Source organism: Pelophylax lessonae (genome assembly GCF_965119305.1).
Source record: "Pelophylax lessonae genome assembly, chromosome: 4".
Taxonomy (NCBI): domain Eukaryota; kingdom Metazoa; phylum Chordata; class Amphibia; order Anura; family Ranidae; genus Pelophylax; species Pelophylax lessonae.
In genome coordinates this window covers 210,523,420-210,539,954 of record NC_138771.1, presented here as the reverse complement: position 1 = coordinate 210,539,954, position 16,535 = coordinate 210,523,420, and the positions used below count along the sequence as shown (strand labels likewise).

Below are 16,535 nucleotides of genomic sequence, written 5' to 3'. Positions count from 1 at the left end.
CTAGGCTCAAAGAAAAAAAAGGAATTGAAAGAAAATTGTATAGTGTGTATCCAGCTTCATGGTGTGTAGCAGGCAGCCGGTGTGAACGAGCCCTGACTGTCATGCTCCTCTTATCCTAGAACATATACATCCTACCCAGGTGTAGCTGCAAGAGGCTCCTCACTGCAGCAACAAACCTGTAAAAACAATTTGCATAGAAAACCAGCCTCCAGCTAAACCCCCATCCACCGTCCTCAGCTGCTTTCAGCCGGTTTGAGGTCCAGCCGTTCCCACAGTAACGAGCCGTGCCAAGCCGCCCTCCTGCCTCCCCCATCATGGCGGCACGCACAGTACGTGACGTCTTTACGTCTCCACAACGGAGAGGGGCGGCACGCGCTTGTGGTGGTGAAACCGCATTGTTTGTTTCAAAGGAGGAATCTGGGCCGAGCTGCGGCCGCCGTCCTGAAGCCGGAGCTCCGCCAGGACAAGCGGACGGATCGGAGGACGGGGAGGCCGCGGGGGGGATATCCGGGTCCCCCTTCCTGCCTGCCTGGTCGGGGGAGGGAGCCTGGAGCGGAAGTCTATTGTGGTCGGATCCGTGTCTTCTGGCCGCAGTGTGCGGTCACATCGGGAGAAGCAGTAGTCGCCATTAGCCGCTAAGGAGGGGTGTCCAGCATCGCTCGGCTGCCAGCAGGTAATCCGCTCTCCTAATCTCACAGCTCCGTCTCCCCCTCCCAGCCGGAGGATGGCCGCTCCTCGCCTTCCCAGTCACTGTGTACTCTGCTGCTTTGTGCGCTTGTTTTGTTGGCCGCCATGTTTGCTGCTCCCAGGCAGACTGACTGGGCGCCGAGTGACGCGGGCTCTCTCCCGGGGACTCTTAACGGCCACCCATTGATTTGAACGGGCCCGGGAAAAGTGTTTGGTGCAGTGACGTCACGGGGGCTGAGGGGGAAGGCTTAACTCTTCAGCACCCAGAGGGGGAAACATGGTGGAGCCACAGCAGGGAGGAGGACTGCTGTCCATTAAAGGGGGAGTCTGTTTACAGGAAGTTCCTATCTCCTCCATAACTTCCAGGCCCCTGTGCCTGTGTGTCCAATCAGGAGCCGAGCAGAGTTTAAAGGGACGTGTGTTGTGGTTTGGAATCAGACTGAGTTTACACTTGCAGCTGACACTCCTCAGAAAAAGTTGTTCATAGTGGTTCGCTCTTCAGGTAATGTGGAGGGAGATACGTCCTCTCCTAACCGGTTGTTTTAGGCCTCATGCACCCTGCTACCCCTAAACTGACCCCCCACTTCCCTCAATGAAAAGCTGTGTCCATGCACTCCTAGGCTTTGAGAGGCAATCAAAGCTCCTAAATGCATTCAAATCGTATTCAGGAGAAGAGCTTTTGGCATAAAAACACTAAGGCCTCGTGCACACAGGACGTTTTTACAGCTGCTCTGCTTTTAGGAGCATTGGATGTTTTTTTTATGCAGCTTAAAAAACGCCCCTCCATGTTATTCTATGGCCTCATGCACACACAGGCTTTTAGGAGCTGCGCGTGGCATTGACGTTTTTAAGCTGCAAAAAAATCCCAGGGTCAGTGCTTTCTGCAGCAGCAGCTGTAAAAACGCCTGATGCTGCTAAAGGCTGCATACAGCGTAATGGCCTGTACACACGATCCGAAAATCGGACAAAAAATAACGCTTGTGAAAAGATCGGACGATAATCTGATCGTTAGTACACAGCTTACGAGAGGCGATCACGACCGTTCGCCCGATATTATCCGGTCGTGCAAGCATAACAATTTTGATCGTATTATAACACATCGTACGATAATCGTATTATCAGTATGTTGTTCGTCCGAAAAAAATGGTGAGTAGACATCATTTCCCCTCACACGCTACAGCGTGGTTACGCATACCGGAAGCTTTCGAATAATCGTCCGAGAAAATTCGTATCGTAAGTAACCTCTCCCGTTTGCGAATATAATTGAGAGTTCCTAGCAATCAAACAAAAACGGACGGAACGGCGTCCGATTTTTGGATCGTGTGTACTGGGCATTAGGCCACGTCAGATGTTTTTAAAGCAGAGTTCCGGCCACAAAATCGTCATAATTGATTTTGGGCCATCCGCTTGCTATTGGTCACCTGAAAAAGAAAGATAGTTACAATTTTTTTTGTTTACTTCCCATGTTATTGAAGAAAATATACTTTCCTTTTTTCCACTTCCTCTCTCTGCGGCGGCCCGCGCTGTCACTTCCGCTTTGCATTGATTCCTGGGTGCTGAACGTCATCGCTCCCAGGAATCAATGCGTCTGCACCGGCCCCGCTCGTCACTTCCGGTGCGGCGCTTCATTCCCTGCTAAACAGCTTCTGGGCATGCCCAGAAGCTGTGGAGGGATGATGTGCTCACACCAGAAGTGATGAGCTGGGCCGGTGCAGGCGCATTCTGGGAGAAGTGGAAACGGAAGAGGACGCAGAAGAGGACGCACTGGCTTCAGCTGCCCACTTCAGAGATGGTAGCGCTGGAGAAGAATTTTTCAAGGTAAGTATTTCTTCTTGCAGGTAAGTGCGACCCGGGACAGTTCAGAGGCTAGCCATTGTGGAATGTACTAGCCCTGACGGTCCCGGGGTTATTTTTCAATAAAAATACATTTTGTGGCCGGAACTCCGCTTTAAGCTGTGGTGATTGAAGGTTGGAAAATAGAAAAGGGCAGAGAGAGGCTGCTAAATACGCATTATCGCCAATCCAAAACGCTTCTAAAAACGTGTTTTTACAGCTACTTTTTCCTGGCGTCAGAACTGGCTTTGCAGCTCGTTTTTTTTTTTTTTTTTTTTTTTAAACAACTTTTATGCATGAGGCCTTAACACGTCTGAGCGCTTATTTACTTCAATGGTCAGAATAAATTAACATTCTAGCCAATGAAATAAACACCCAAACGCATCTAAATGCATTTGAAAAACTGGCTCATGTACGTTTGTAATGCAGATTTTCTCCCGTTTGAAGAAAGTGTTTACATTAAACTGGTGTGCGTGAGGCCTTAAAGTGGAGTTCTGCCCCCAGAAAAAAATGAAGTCAGCAGCTGCACGTACTGTAGCTGCTGAATTTTAATATTAGGACACTTGTTTGTCCTGGAATCCAGCAATGTTGGCACCCCAACCAATGTTTTCATCAGCTGTCGGGTGCTGCCGCTGCCATTGCCGGTAAGTTAATCCAGCAGGGAAGCCATGTCACCGCCAGTTCCCCACTGCGCATCCTTAATGGTGCGGCGGTGGGGGGGGCGGACTTGTGATGTACTGTGCCGAGTCCACCCGAAGTGGGGGCAGGTACCTGTCAAAAACAAAGGTGCCAAATGTGGCACTGGATTGGGGGGGGGGGGGGGGAGAAATCCGATAAGCAGAAGTTCCACTTTTGGGTGAAACTCCACTTTTAAAGAGGTTGTAAACCCTGGGGGGGGGGGGGGGAGGCCTGAAATACAAAGGCATAGTGAGTTCATTATAAAATACCTTAGAACGAAGCTGTCTCAACATCGGCCGCTAGGACGGGAGACCTCTTTCCTGGTGTTTCTTCTGTGTTCGCAGGCTCCGCGATGTGAGTGGCCGGAACCTGCGGTGACATTACCCCCATGCATGCGTGCAGGAGCCGCTGTTTACTGTACATGCTCTGAAGATCCAGAGAGGTAAGCTGGACCTTCAGAGCGCATGCGCTAATTACTTTAAAGCGGTAATAAACCAAAAAACAAACACGTGCCAAGATTTGGTACATGAGCTTCTTTGGAGAGAAGGAAGAATAGTGTTGCTCCACAAAAAATGTAAAAAAAAAAAAATGTTGCAGCAGCTGTCGCTACGCTCAGGTGTGAATGGAGCATTATATTGCAGCTTACCAATTCTTAGATGCGATGGCTGCATTGGTTTCCTTTGGTAGACTTTTGAACAACCAGACTTTTCTGGCACTTCTTGTTTACAAGGTTAAATTAGTATTTCTCTTTCGTTCATTGACGGACACAGCTCCCGATCTTCTTAACCATTGGGTTATACTGCAGTAGGACACTAGGCAGAAAGAAAAGTCTGGCTACGCTTATGGGCAGTCCCAGGGGGTATACTTCCTCTCTGCTATAGGTACTCATTTTTTCCTTGCTGGGATCTCTGGTCCTGGCTATTTTTTTTCTTTTTAGATAGAAATGTGTTCTCCTGGTCTTTTCCTGTGAGATCTACAGTCAAATGCCAGACTGGGCGACGGGCTGGATAATTTAGATCCATTGGTCACCCCAGTCTGTCCAGCGAGCGCATGCAGACCTCAGCGGATGGATAGAGGTTTGTCTGCGTCAGTGATTCCAATGCTGTTAGGAAATCTACTTCTAGGAAGATCTATCATCGTACGTGGAAGACTTGAATTGCGTGGTGTGAATCTCTTGGGGTTCATCCTCGCTTTTTCTCGGTGGCTCGGATCTTGGCTATCCTTCAACGGGGGGTTGAACAGAAGTTGGCCTTGAGTACCAAGGGCCAGATGTCGGCTTTGGCGGTCTTCTTCCAACGACCTTTGGCCACACACTCCCTGGTGTGTACCTTTAGGGTGTCAGACATTTGGTCCCTCCAGTGCCGGCTCCGAAGCTGTCTTGGGATCTCAATTTGGTGCTTTCAGCTCTACAGAAGCCTCCCTTTGAAAATATTCGGGAGATTCCCCTGCTTACGCTGTCCCAGAAGGTGGCTTTTTTGGTGGCTATCACCTCTGCGCACCGGGTTGTTGGAACTGGTGACGTTATCCTGTCCACTCTATCTGCTGATTCGCAGGGATAAGGTGGTTCCTCACCCCTGTCGGTCTTTCCTTCCAAAGGTTGTCTCGAATTTTCATTTGAATGAAGACATTGTGTTGCCTTCCCTGTGTCCCCAGCCTAAACATCTGAGGAAAATTGCCTTACATGTGGGGCAGGCAATATTTTTTATAGCAGAGAATCTAGAGAATAAAATGGCAGTCCTTGCAATATCTTTTTATGTTACATGGTATTTGCGCAGCAGGTTTTTTTTTTTGGGGGGAAAAACCCCCCACTTTTTCATGAATAAATAAAAAAAAAAATCACAATATTTGCCCCAATTGTTTGTATAATGTAAAACATGTTACGTCAAGTAAAAAGATACTGAACATGTCACACTTTAAAATTGCGCACACTTGTGGATTGGCGTCAAATTTGGTACTTGAAATTAAAATTATTACAGGTTTCTAGTTTAGAGTTAGAGGAGGTCGAATATTGCTTTCACTCTAACGGTCGCATGTGTGGTTTAAATGCCGTTTACATATGCGGGCGCAACCTACGTATGCGTTTGCTTCTGTGTACAAGCATGAAGGGGTTACTTTTTCTTGTTTTTTGATCACTTTAATTCCTATTACAAGAAATGTAATCATCCCTTTTTATAGGAATTGGGCATGACAGGTTCTCTTTGCAGAGAGATCTGGGGTCTAGAAGTCCCCATATCTCTCATCTTGGCTGGAAAGCCTGGGATTAAAAAAATACAAAAAAAAAAAAAAAACCAGCAGTATTTACATCTGCTGGTGCCGGTGTAATGTTAGAAAACCATACCTTGTTAGAATTCCATACCCTCGTCACTTCCTGTCTGAAACAGCTGAGCAGCGTAGCAGTGCGCATGCTCAGAGCCCCGATACGTCATTGCACAGCAGAGAAGTTCACAAGTACGCATGCTCGGAGGGAATGAAATTATTAGGGAGTGTGTGTAATATTATACTTGCGGCGGTTACATTAAAAGAGTTCGGCTGCAACATGGGGCATCTCCTCTCCTATCCCTGACACTTCCCTGATCTCGGCTAATAAATATAAAAGCGGCGGCAGGTGTAAGTGACGGCGATCTCGGCTCCGTGATCCACTTTTATATTTGTTAGCCGAGATGAGGGATAGGAGCGGAGATGACTGATGTTGCAGAGGAGCTGTTTTAATGTAATCGCGGCAAGTATAACATTACACACACTACTGTGAGAAATCCATACCCTCCGTAGGTGCACCGGAAGTGACGAGGGTATGGTTTTCTTACGGTTATGGTTTTTTCACGGAACACCGGAAGTTAGGTCGCTTTTGGCCTACAAAGGTCATAGAGATGGCTGACCATAGAGCTGACCCAGGCACCAGATGGTCCCTGGCCAGCTCTATGGTAAACCACAACCGGATTTATTCTCCGGCTCCCCGATCGGGCGGGGGGGTTGCGCTTCGCCACCTGTAAAAGCTATCAGGCAGCTAAACAGCTTGAATGATGGCTTTTACTTTTATAGGGAATCCTTGGCTGAAAAGAAGATATCGGAATGATCCCTGTAGCTGCAGGCATCATCCAGATATCCCCACTTCAAGTCCCCAACATCATATGACATCAATCTGGGGGAGGTGGTTAACATTTTGGCTGATGATACCAACACCCAAACACATCTAAACCTGTTTGAAAAACTGCGGCTCAGGTGCGTTTTGGAGACCCGGTTCATACTGATGTGATGTGGGAAACGCACAGGATAAGCTGCGGTTCATTGGATCGCACTGCTTGGCAATCGCACAGCGCCCATGCGATCTGCGGCGGGTGTTAATGTTAGATTAACGACACCCTGAAACAGATTGCAAACCGCAGTGCGATTGCCAGAATTGCATCTTATCTATGAACACCCATGCAATGCGATTCATGTGCAGGGGGAAAAGGTCCTCCACCTTTTTGGTGCAAAATGTGCTAAAATCGCAGCAAAAATCACAATGCCAAACGCTACTGGCTCTGTTCCAGAATTTGGAACATGCGCTTCTTTGGAGCATTTTTGGAATAGAGGAAGGACCATTAAAAAAACAAAGAAAAATGCGCTGCAGCAGCTGTCGCTATGCTAAGTTCAGGTGTGAATGGAGCATTATATTGCAGCTTAACAATTCTTATATGTGACGGCTGCATTTGTTTCCTTTGGTAGACCTTTGAAGACAAGTACTTTTCTGGCACTTTTTGTTTACAAGCTTAAACCAGTATTTTTTGCTAGGCAATTACTTATAACAGCCAAACATTCCTTTTTTACTTTTTTGCAGAGACCCTAGTGAATAAAATGGCGATTGTTGCAATTTTTATGCCACACGGTATTTGCGCAGCTGTTTTTCAAGTGCAATTTTTTTGGGGAAGAAATGCACTTGTCAATAAAAAAAAAAAAAAACCCACAATGTATACCCCATTTTTTTTTTTTTTTTTAAATATGAAGCATGTTATGCCGTGTAAATAGACACCTTACATGTCAGGCTTTACAATTGCGCACACTTGTGGAATTACAGAGGAGGTGTAGCGCTAGAATTATTGCTCTCGCTTGAACATCCGCTGTAATACCTCACATGCGGACACAGATGCATGCGCGACTTGCGTATGCGTTCGCTTCAGCATGCGAACAGGGAGGGATAGGGGACTCTTTCTTTTTTTTTTTCTTTTTTTTTTCTACACTGATCGTTAAATTTATTATTTCTTTTGATCACTTTTTTTTTTTTTACAAGGAATGTAAACATCCATTATAATAGAAAAAAGGATAACTGGACCTCTTTGTAGAGAAATCTGTAGTGAAAAAGACACTGAATCTCTTCTTTACCTTTTTAAAAGCAAAAGATGAAAAAAAAAATGTTACTTCTGCCCTAGACTGGAAGCGATGTCGCTCCGGTCCTCCAAGGCCATAGAGGCAATCAGAGACAATCTATTCCCATTTTGCCACATGTGAGGTATCATTGCATACAGCAGATCGTGGGCACTAATTCTAGCAGTAATCTAAAGTGTAAAGGGTTTTAAATCGTCGCCTGTGGATAATACAGTTTATGCCGTTTGTCGCCCTTGCACAGGTGTGCACAATTTTAAAGTGCGACATGTTTGGTATCTATTTACTCAGCGTAACTTCTTCTATTTTACCCCCAAAAAAATTGGGTTATGTTCTTTGGTGCATTAAGTTTTTTTTTTTTTTTTTTTTTTTTTTTTTTTTTTTGGTAAGATATAAAACAGGGCTTGACAAATTTTCCTGAAATCTAGGAGCCAGCTAAAAAAGTTAGGAGCCAGTTTTTTTTTTTTTTTTTAAAACAACCAAGCTTTATTTAATAAAACGGATACTAAATTTACACATAAATACGACTAGAACCCCACTCTCCTCTAGTGCAATTGGATGAAAACAGACAGTCTGTCTCTTTCCATCCGATGCCATCTGATCCGATCCACGGGATGGATAGAAAATAGAACCACCATCCGTCTGCTTTTGGCGGACAGGATCAGATGGCGGCAGATTACTGCTCCATAGAGGAGAATGAAGGGTCCGATCAGGTCTGCCTGAAAAACTGACAGGCGGACCTGATCAGACAGCCCATGTGAAAGGGGCCTTCGGCTGTGGCATGGCGATGAGGGGGGGGGGGAAAAAAAAAAATATATATATATTATATTTTTTTTTTTTTTTAAGAATTGGAAAAAAATATAGATATTTTCTTTTTTTTTTTTTTTAATAATTAAAAAAAAAAAAGAAAATATTTAGTTTTTACATTTAAAAAATAAATTAAATTAATAATAAATAACCACACTCCCTGTCAAAGGTAACTAACTGGACAGGGAGATAGTAATGCATTGTGAACAAACAGGCAGTGGAAACAGTAATTACAACAGTCATTACTCCCGGCCACCACAAGAGGGCGCCAGTTCCCCATTGGAAGCCTCTCATCTCAAGAAGGCCGAAAAGCCGGGGCCTCAATTTTCGGACGGCCCGGAAGTCCGTGCAAAAATGACAGGACACCTTCTGCAGGGCACAGAGGTTTGAGACAAATCATTTAACTCTGACGGGTGTTTTACAGGAATCCGCTTTTATTTAAAACCTTTTTGCTTTAACTGTTTATAAAGTATTATCTGGAGTTTGGGTTCTATTAGTGTATCTAATGCCTCGTACACACGGAACGATTATCGGCCGACCGATCATCCGACTTTTGTACAGAGTGGTGTTTTGTTGGTTGGAATGTGCCTAGACTGCACACGAATTTTCTCGGCCAACAAAAATCTACTTATGTGCTGGTTGACTTTCCGTGTGTTTTTTCTTCTCTGAGCATGCCCAGTCTTGCTCATCAGATTTTTGTCTGCTGAAATCTGTACTGACGGACGAAAAATCGGCCATTGTGTTGACGGCCAACAAAAATTTTATAGTCTACACGCCAGATTTTTTTCGTCCGAAAAGTCGGAGTTGGTTGTCGGAAGCATCATACTAACAAGCCGAAAATCCGCCGATCGGACGTTGGCCAAAAATTCCCGGCCAATAATTGATGCGTGTGTACGAGGCATTAGTTTGCTAGTACAGCCAACGCTCTCCTCCCCCCAGACTGAGAATGCTGCTATCCTGGAAAGACCGTAAACATGGGCCAAATATTGGGTGGCATTGGCCAGTTCAATAAAAACCGGTTGACATTCGGCCTGTGTGTACGGCAGCTGGTCTGCCAGGCATGTTGAGCGCTAAGCATGTTGAGCGTTCTAGCGCAGGTGGGGGGGTTCTGAACACAGTAGGACAACGGAGGATCATTATAGTAAAAATGGATTGTTAGTATGACGGCCCCCCCCCCCCAGCCCCTCTTTTTTTTTTTTTCCCCATTTGGCCCACTAGGTTGCAGGGAAAAAAAGTGTCTGTTGCTCGGTATTCCAGGGTGGAGGCACTTTAATACAGAAAATGTGTTACTGGCCAGCTCACCCGGTGTTAACCGAGAGGGAAAACCCTAAGAAGAAGAAGGAAAAAAACGAATGCAGCCACCACGTTTAATGATCAGTAAGCCGCAAGATATTAAATTTTTGGTTTATAACCACTCTAACCCTGTAAAGCCTGCATTGCAACTGCATGTGTTTGCGGCACCGCGCCACTCACTTGAAAAGGTACTTCCACCAACACAAGGGTGTCATTTTTGCAGCAGAGCTGTGGCATGTATACCACCCCATTCACTGCTTTTGCACCTTTAGTGCTTGTTTACACCAGGTGCAGTGAAACGCAGTACAAACACATACAGTATGCTAGAAAAATGAATGTATGCCATTGCGGGGCTTTTGTATGTTATAAAGTAGGAAGCATTTTTGTTTATCCTAATGCATTCTCTGCATTACAGTAAAAAAAACCTGTATTCAGCTCCTAGCGCTCCCACTCAGATCTAGCGCTGTGCATCAGAGCAGCGGCTCTCTCCCCCCTTTCTCACCACACTAAACATGGAGTCAGCTGCAGGAGCCATTGGTTCCTGCTGCTGATACACCCAGCCTGTGAGAAGAGAGCAGGGCTGAGCCGTGCTGTGTGTTAATGGACATGAAGCTTGTTTTGGGGTGACGGGGAGCCAGGAGTGCCCAGAAGAGGAGGATCAGGGCTGCTCTAAAAAACCACAGCAGTTGTGTTTGAAAAAAAAAAACTTTTACAGTCACTTTAAACATTGTAAAAATGCCCCCCCCCCCATAACTCTGTAAAAAAAAAAAAAAAATTATGCTTAAAAATGTTCTGCAATTACATCAAAATCCTGCATTCAGAACTGCATGCTGCACATGAGGATTGTGGTCTAAATGAGCCCTAAGAAGGGTTGGTCAGGCGGCTCAGCTGCATATTTATACCGGCCCTGGTTGCAAGTGTAAATAAGCCCTACTCAAAATTTATCTATGGTCCATAATAATAAAAAATATGCATACAGTACTCAAGCAGTATACAAATTGTTATTAGCATATAAGAATTATTCTACTACTACCTAATAAAAGTAGACGGCAAATCTGGCTATCTCTGGTTTTTCCTTTCTTGTTCCATGTATTGCAACTCTATGGTCACCTTGATGACCAGTCAATGCCCACATTTTGGTCCCATCAGGGGTGGGCTGGTCTGAGAACATAAAGACCTCTATAAACTTTCTTCCAGTACTTTCCTGTGTGGAAATAAATGGATCATTGTAAACAACTACTCAAAGTTTTTGCATTAAGACTTTTTACCTTTAACCACTTCCAGACCGCCCGCCGCAGTTATGCGTCGGTACTTTGATGTTAAATACCGGAAACTGCCGGCAGTCCTCTTTCAGATAAGGGTGGTCTCAGCGGTGGATTCACCGCAGGATCACCCTTATGGTGCGGCGGGAGAGCTGCCCCCGCCGCTTCCCGGTCGTTTTCCCACACTTACCGGACCCGCCGACAGCGGGGAAAATAACCTGGTCCGAGCTCCTCACAGGCAGGAAGCCCCCACTCGACTCAGTGGTCTTGGAGGACCGGAGCGACGTCAAATGTCGTCTCCTACCAACGGCTTTAAAGAGACTGTTTTTTTTCATCATGGAAAAAAAAATTACACTTTTTTTTTTTTTTCTCTTTTTTTAGTGTAGATGTGATGTCTGAGGTCTTTTTGACCCCAGATCTCACAATAAAGAGGTCCTGTCATGCTTATTTCTATTACAAGGGATGTTTTTACATTCCTTGTAATAGGAATAAAAAATGATCACTTTTTTATTTTTTATTTAAACTGTAAAAATGAAAAATGGATAAAATAGGGGGGGGGGGGGAATCAAAGCGCCCTGTCCCCGTTACCTTCCGCGCAGAAGCGAACGCATACGCAATCCCGCCCACATATGTGAACGGTGTTCAAACCACACATGTGAGGCATCGCCACGATCGTTGGAGCAAGAGCAATAATTTGAGTCCCAGACCTTCTCTGTAACTCTAAGCTGGTAACCTGTAGAAATTTTTAAAATGTTGCCTATGGGGATTTACCAATGTTTGTCGCCATTCCACGAGCGTGGGCAATTTTGAAGCATGACATGTTGGTATCTATTTACTCGGCATAACAGTATCTTTCACATTATTTTTTTTTTTTTTAATTAAAAAAAAGTGAATTTTTTCCCCAAAAATTGCGCTTGGAAGACCCCTGCGCAATTACGGTGTGATAAAAAATATTGCAACAATCTCCATTTTATTCTCTAGGGTCTCTGCTAAAATATATGTATAATGTTTGGGGGTTCTAAGTAATTTTCTAGCAAAAAAACCCCCTGATTTTTAACTTATAAACAAGTGTCAGAAATAGGCCCGGTCCTTAAGTGGTTAATAAACATTGAATGTTTAATATAAAAAAAAAAAAAATGCATGATGCCGTCTGTCACGTCAAGTGGTTTGTGAGTTCCCGATACATTTTCTGTTACCTGTTGATGGTGGAGAGCTGCATAGCGCTGGCTGTACTTTCCAGCAACAGTGAAACTATGAATTTTCCAGTACACTGCTGCAATCCAGACCTAGACTATTCCCAATAAAGGTGACTTGTTTGACTTGTGATACATACAAAACTCATTATCTTTTCCCCTGCACTTTTACTTTCAATAAAGTGCATGTTTATGCCATGGAACAGAAAGGTATGAAGGGGCCCTATGGTTTGTCCTAGCTGTCACTTTGCCTGGACAGCTTTGTCTGCATAAGAAAATTGAAATAGTGGATGTTATGATTGGGTATTAACCACAAAGTTATCCAAAATACTAGATTTTTCACTATGAGCCTTTCATATTTGGCAGGAGATTATAGATTTTACACCTCGTAAACTCCATATCGATTATAATTTTTTATTTCAGTCTTTCTCTCAGGTGCCTCAGCTGGTTTTATTACTTTTCAACACCCACGAACCAATTGCATTTAAATTTGATTACTTTTGCAGGGTTAATATTTTGTTTCACGTTGTTTACGCACATTTTTTCCTTAGTTACTTATAGCTACATTTATAGCATCCTGCGACTCAGACGCAGACCACAGAAACCAGTACCCTTGATTTTTTTCTGTCTTGTTCCACTTTCTCACCACTACTTTGCATATAGACTGCATGCTTGAGCACCCACTGTGGAGCTGACTTTTGAAGAACGTCTGGGGGAGATAAATCAGTGTGCCCACAAGTCAGTGTTCCATTTTTGAAGTTCTACGCATGTTTGTTGTGTTTTAGGTTTTAATTCATTGCTTTGTAAACTGTGTTAAGTTGGTATTGAAACATAGCAGCATATGTGAAAGTAGATAAACTGCACTTTAACCACTTTAATACTGGACACTTTTACCCCCTTCCTGCCCAGGCCAGTTTTCACTTCAGCGCTTTCACCCTTTAATGGCCATTACACAGTCTTGAACCACTGTAAAATTTTGAAAAAAAAAATGTTTTCTTTGTATCTGTTATACAATTTAGCAAAAAAAAAAAATTAATACATTTTAGGTTCAAATGTATACTGATACAATACTTTGGTGAAAATAACCCAAATTGGTTTTTATTATTTAGTCTGCAGGAAAGTTAGTCCACAAACTATGGTGTGTGTCACATGGTGCACAAGGGCTGTGATTGGCCATTTCTATACCATGTGATCACTGTGACCAATCGCAGCTAGAGAAACAATTTTACGCAATAAAACAATTGAACGCAAGGAATGTTTACATTCCTCTTTGTTTACATTTGTCATGTAATCTACTGTGATTGGTCACAGCGATTACATGGTGCCGGCAGAAGGCCGGTACACTGATCAGCCACCCTCTATCGGGTGCACACAGCAGGTGACAGATTGCGCCACAGCACAGCTCGTTATGGGGAGGACATCATATGACATCCACCAAGAACAATGGGGCTCCAGCTCGGGCGTCATTGTACAATGGCCCGGATTGGAAGCAGTTATTAAAGCGGAGTTGCACCCAAAAAAAAAAAAACCCTAAAAATACCCCTGGGACAGCCAGGGCTAGTGCATTCCACAATGGCTAGCCTCTGAACTGTCCCGGGTTGCACTTACCTGCAAGAAGAAATACTTACCTTGAAAATGTCTTCTCCAGCGCTGCCCTCTCAGGTGTGGGCAGCTTGAAGCCAGCGCGATCCTTTTTTGCATCCTCTTCCTTCTTCTTTGGTCCCACGATGCACTGCATCGGCCCCGCCGTCACTTCCGGTGTCTCAGCGTCATCCCTGCACAGCTTCTGGGCATGCCCAGAAGCTGTTTAGCAAGGTATGACGGCGCCTGCACCGGAACGGACGTCGGGGCCGGTGCAGGCGCATTGATTCCTGGGAGCGATGACGTTCAGCTCCCAGGAATCATTGCAAGCCAGGAAGTGACGATGGCCCGTGGCCGCCGAGGGGAGGAAGAGGAAGTTAGGTAAGTATATTTTCTTCTAAACAAGGTAAGTAAAAAAAAAAAAAAAACATTAAAAATTGCGATTATCCATTTATTTTTCAGGTGACAGAGGAAGAAGATGGCAAAAAGCGGTATTTTAGGGTGGAACTCCACTTTAATGAGCAGTTACTTATTCTAACAGATATCCTCAACGTTTTAGTGGACCCCGGCTAATGAAAGCAAATTTTCCTTTTTTTTTTTTTTTTTTTTTTTTTTTTTTCATGGTAAAAAAAAAAAAAAAAAATTGCAGTGTTATGACTGTACATATACCATGATTATAATAATTGGTTGTTCATTATTATAGCACAGTGCAGTTAGGTGTTTTCATTTACTCCTTTTTTTATGGTGTTATCGTCTTACAAAGTATTCAAACTACAATATTGAATACATTGGAAAACCCGTGGTTGCCTAAATGTGTACTATTTCAAACCTGTATGCTAAAACCAGGACTAATTTGAATAAAAATCTCTAGGTTAGTTAAACGCGTAAGTATTTTAGCAACCTTCATCCCAGAATTTTACTGTAGCAGCAGGCGATTCTACCATCTTCAACCTGACGCGTGTGAGCGATATATCCTGATATAATCACATTCAGTCTCAGTGTTGTGAAGAAGATGAGCAAATCACATTTGCATAAAATGAAATCCTTCTGCTTTAAATGGGCTAAGAAGCAGCTGTGACCATTTGTTTTCAGGTCTGGGGTGAATAGAGCTGTCATTCAGACATATAGATATAAACAATGGCAGAGACATGATGGATTACTGGGATGTGTTCTTGTGCATTTTTTTGGCTGGCAATGTCTGCTTAAAGTAAAATTCCAGGTTTTAGTGCACTCTAGATAGTTTGTTTGGGCCAAGCTGGTCCAAATGATTTTTTTCAATTGCTAAGCGATGGGGCCTCAGTGTGTGCTGTAAAATAAATACTGTTATAGCATTAGCTATAGTCAGTAAGCGACAACCGCATGGACGACTTCCCGTATGCTGCCAGAATTAGAGAGTTCGGCCTAGTGCTTCTCTGCCATTCAGAAGAAGCCCTGTATCTTTATCAATCAATACAAGCCTTCTGTTGATTATAAAGCGGAAGTAAACCCATCCATTTAAGTGTCATAAGTTACATTTCCGGCACATGCCAGAAATGTAACACTCCCGTTGGTTGTGCTCTCAAGAAAATTGTCAAACCATCCGATGGCTGGTGTCAAAACTGATCGCATCATGGTAGTTGTAGATTAAACGGAGGCCAAGATGGCAGCTTCCTTGGCTGAAAACAACTTTACTTACACTGTAAGAGGTGGACGGATGACATCACATTTTTCACTTTCAATTTCTGGTAAAAACATATTTTCTCTTTCGTTCATTGATGGACACAGCTCCATATCTTCTTGACCAATGAGTTTATGCTGCTCTCCATAGGAGTAGGACACTAGGTGGGAAAAAATTTGACCGCCTATAGGGCAGTCACAGGGGGTATACTCCCACTTCCTGCTATAGGACTTCAGTTTTTTTTTCTGCCTAGTCAGGACCTAGTTCCTTGTTGGGATCTCTGCTCCTAGCATTTTTTCTTTTTATTATCTTCTGTTCCTGTGAAAACTACAGTCAACTGCTTGATTGGGCGATGGAATGGATATCCTAGATCCTTACGGTCTGGCCACTGAGCGCGACCCAGCCTTAGCTTCCCGCTGGGTTGGCCGCCACATAGCCCCACTGAACGGGGGCTGGCTGGCGAGTTCCAACGTCTCGTGAGGACACGTAGCTATGGTCACGATCTTTGTCATGACATGAGTCGCAGCATGCTTCTGGCCCGCAGCACCCCCATGCCAGGATGGTGGGTGGTCTGCCTGGAGTGGTGCCTGCCTGGTCCCATGGTGTGAAGTAGTATCCCCTGACCGTCTGGTGGCCCCTTGGGGTGGACATAGGCCCCACTCTGGGTTTTGCCGGACCACCGTGTGCCCTTTCTATCCACTTTTATGCTCCCCCCTCAAAAAACGGGGTCCCTCTGTGGACCATCCCCCATACCAAGCCCCCCCCCAAGGGGCGGCCATGCCTTATTTTTATGATGGGGGCGTCAAGCGGGTGCTGGGTGCTCGCTGTCGGCGGCATAAACGCTGCCTTTTGGGGGAAGGGTGGTCCTGGTGGTCGTCCCTAGCGGGGGCCCCACTTGCTGTCCAAATGTACCTGATGGTCCTTGAAGGGAGCGCCGCGTGCAGCCGCCATTTTGTTGTGGATGGTTGCTATATCTATTGGTTGCCAGGTTTGTTTAGTCCGGCGGCCATTTTCTTGTAGTTTCCCATTTCTTTCAATCGACAGCCATGTTTTTGGAGTCGATTAACTTTCTCTTCCTCTCTGATCACTGCACGGCATACAGCCTGACACTGCATCTGAGAAGTGGGTGGTAAATCCCTGCAGGGGTTATTTGGCTCTATCTTGCTGTTAAAGAGATTTTGGTGC

At 44.6% G+C, this 16,535-nt stretch overlaps 1 protein-coding gene across 6 annotated transcripts in view; it reads left to right on the top strand.

The window, feature by feature from the left end:
- Positions 1 to 248: 248 nt before the first annotated feature.
- BRD1 (bromodomain containing 1) overlaps positions 249 to 16,535 on the top strand; it is a 145,352-nt gene continuing 129,065 nt past the window's right edge. For 2 of the 6 annotated variants that reach the window (XR_014225158.1, XM_082254449.1), the window contains exon 1: positions 249 to 673. The gene's annotated coding sequence lies outside the window, so the exon portion shown is untranslated. The remainder of the gene's footprint in view (positions 674 to 16,535) is intronic. The other 4 variants (XM_082254448.1, XM_082254447.1, XM_082254446.1 and 1 more) reach the window with 4 other exon arrangements.